This window comes from Silene latifolia, chromosome 2, assembly GCF_048544455.1.
Source record: "Silene latifolia isolate original U9 population chromosome 2, ASM4854445v1, whole genome shotgun sequence".
In the NCBI taxonomy this organism is placed as follows: Eukaryota; Viridiplantae; Streptophyta; class Magnoliopsida; order Caryophyllales; family Caryophyllaceae; genus Silene; species Silene latifolia.
In genome coordinates, this window is record NC_133527.1 from 74,149,075 (window position 1) to 74,152,551 (window position 3,477).

Genomic DNA, 3,477 nt, shown 5'->3' on the forward strand with positions numbered 1-3,477 from the left:
CTTAGACAAGGAGACCCTATATCTCCTCTGATCTTTACCATGTGCATGGAGTATTTGACAAGATTGATCAAATTTGCAACTGAGAAATGGCCATTCCAGTACCATCCTTTATGCAAATCCCTCAAATTGACACATTTGATGTTTGCAGATGACCTGCTCTTATTCTGCAAAGGAAATGCTCACTCCGTCATGCTTCTCATGAGAGCATTCTCCTCTTTTTCAGACGCAACTAGTCTTAATATGAATAATACCAAGTCAGAAATCTTTTTTAATGGAATGGATGAGGTTAACAGGAGTATATCAAGAGAGTCACTGGCTTCGTGAGGGCCGGATGCCTTTTAGATACCTGGGAGTACCCATTCAAGGTTTGGCAGACCGACAAAGAAGGAATGTAATAGTCTGACAGAGAAAATGGTAGGGAGAATTCGAAGTCTTGGAGCCAAAAAATTATCATATGCTGGCAGGCTTACTCTCATAAATTCAGTGCTAAATACACTCTACGATTCTTCGGGCTTCTATGTTTATCATTCCAAAGAGTGTCATCAAAAGAATTGAAGCAATCTGTAGGAACTACCTCTGGGATGGTAGTTCTGAATATCATAGAGTGCCCTTAGTTGCTTGGGACAAGGTTACTCTACCAAAACCTGAAGGTGGTCTGGGGATAAAGAAAGCTGAGCTATGGAATGTTGCCACAATTGGTAAATTGGTGAATTGGGTCTATTCAAAAGCAGATAGGCTATGGATTAGATGGATAAATCAGGTTTACATAAAACAGCAGCAATGGCATACCTATAAGCCGCCTGCAACTGCCCCTTGGTCCTGGAAAAATGTGTGTAAAGTAAAAGAGTTGCTGAAAGATGGATTTACTGATGATACCTGGACTGCTCAAACTCATGGGTATTCAATCTGAGGAGGATATGACTGGCTCGTCATGCCTCATCCTATACTGGACTGGACTAAACTGGTCTGGAATAGCTGGAACACTCCTAAGTATTCAATGATAACCTGGATTACTCTCCATGGAGGACTGAACATCAAAGATAAATTGTTTAGAATTGGTTGCAGCAATGATAATCAATCACTTGTTGTTCTTTGTGACAGTATGCCTGAAACTCATGAACACCTCTTTATCTACTGTCGTTACAGCAGTAGGATCAGAGGTAAGCTGGAAAGTTGGCTTGGCAGACCTATGCCTAATGTCAATGACATGGTAGCAGGTAATACGGCGTCAATTCAGTGGAAGATAATGGCAGTGGTGATGAATGCCTACTGCTATAATGTCTGGTTGTAGAGAAATAATGCAAGGATAAATAACTTCATCACCAGACCTGAAATTGTTGCCAAACGGATTGAAGAGGAAGCCATGAGACGTATCAAATTCAAAGCTGGTCCATCCATGGATCAAGCTAGCCTAGCTATGCTTAGGAATGTTGGCTTGCAGTAGGATTTTTATACTGGTAGCTTGATTGGGAGATTGTCTCTCTTTTTTTTCCTTGTAAATGATACGTTTTATGTTTTGATATATAATACAATGACTCACATTTCACCAAAAAAAAAACTACTCTTCATTCGTTCGTTTAATCTTAAAACTTTCATTGAAATGGTTGCGGTATTTTGGTCAATTTTGATTTCAAACAAATGTAGTTACCAAAATGATGTAGCGTTTCAAAGTACTTAACTCCATTAAGCATATGAGAAACAATTCATTGTAAGTAGATATGTTAGTCAAAAATCAAAAACCCTTTTGATCACGAATAACTTTATCTATACTCTTCACAAGAGATCCTTGCAATGGATAATACGAGGTTTTAGAAGAAAATTCATATTTTCCACAATAAATTGGTGGCGACTCCACAAATGCAAACAAACAAAGAGTAAAAGCTTGCTTCGCTTTTCGCCCCCGTGGGCCCGCGTCCACAGCTGGAACATGGTTGATCAACTCCATGAATGGTATAGAAACTTCTAGATTCTTCACAATCTCCATGAACTTTCCAAGTTGCGCATCAAGCTTGGGCTTAGCTTGGCAACTTGGAAACGGAAGTCTAATCACAATAGGTTCTTTTTCAACCTCTTTGGCCTTCTCTTCATTTCTCTTCTTCAACGAGTCATTGGTAGTTGGTTCCGCTACCTTAGAATTTCTTCTCAATGGTTCCATCACATCTCTTTACTTGACACTTTCCTCAATAACATCCTTTTCAATTGGTATCTCAGATCCTTCATATCTTGTACCACTCCTCAAGTGAATGGCATTGATGGTTGCAAGTCTTGTAGGAGGATTACCTTAAGAAGGTAATTGTCCTATTTGTCTTTGGGAACTTGAAGAAGCCAATTAGGACAATTGTGTTTCCAACATCTTGATATGAGTAAGGATATTGTTGATGGTAGTATCTTTGGCTTGGTTATCTCTTTGCATTTGAGCAAAGAAATCTTGTTGCCTCTTTTACATTAGGAGGACCGCTTTTTGAATATAAAAAGCCTGGTCATTGGATTGATTGTAAAAGGGTTGGTTTTGGTTGAAGTATGATCTTTGAGTAGGATTTCTCAATGGAGGTGGGATCTATGTTGGTTGAGGATTTTAAACATTTTGGCTTTTGTATGAGAAGTTTTGGTGAAATTTGGTGTTTTCATTGTAATAGTTGGAGTAAGGGGTGCCATTCATGTATGCTTGGAAAGCATTCAGTTGCTCACTTGTGCCCCTACACTCTTGTTGATCATGTCCCAAAGTTCCACAATTCTCACACACTCCATTTTCGAATAGAAGATGTTGCCACCATGGCATTGGCATGTTGCTTAGATGATTGAGAAGCTTCATTCATCTTGGCTATGGCTTTCTCAAATTTCAAGTTCATTGTGTCAATATGGGAGCTTAGTTGGGCACCCAAATTGGCACTCAATTGTGTGACGGAGTCAACTTCATGTCTCCCTCCCCTAGTAACCTTTCTTGGCCTATTATATTGAGAGTTGTGAACCGCCATCTACTCTATCTTTGCCCAAGTTTGGTTGTCATCTACCTCGGTGAATCTTCATTAGAACCCATGTTAAGCACATTCCTTGAATCTTCATACAACCCATTCCATAATTGTTGAACAAAAAACCATTCGCTTAGTCCATGATGAGGACAAGAGCAACATGTTTCTTTTAATCTCTCCCAAGCCTCATATATAGACACTTCATCTCTTTGCTTGAACCTGGTGATTTGGGCTCTTAACATGTTGGTCTTCTCCGGAGGATAGAACTTTTTGTAAAAGGCAAGTGCTAACTTCCTCCATGAATCAATTCCAAGAGTGGCCTTGTCTAGGCTCTTTAACTATTGCTTTGTGGCTCCGATCAAGGAAAAAGGAAACAATACCCATCGAATTTGGTCTTGAGTTACCCCCATTTGGGAAATTGCATCACAATAGTCACAAAAAGTATCCATGTGTAGATGAGGATCTTCACTAGGCATCCCTCCAAATTAACTTCTCTCAACTAATTGTA

At 39.5% G+C, this 3,477-nt stretch overlaps 1 non-coding gene across 1 annotated transcript; it reads left to right on the forward strand.

Moving 5' to 3' along the window:
* Nucleotides 1-3,104: 3,104 nt before the first annotated feature.
* Nucleotides 3,105-3,211, forward strand: LOC141645186 (small nucleolar RNA R71). The gene has a single exon (XR_012544771.1). It is a non-coding gene; the product is annotated as a small nucleolar RNA R71 (small nucleolar RNA).
* The last annotated feature ends 266 nt before the right edge of the window (nucleotides 3,212-3,477 follow it).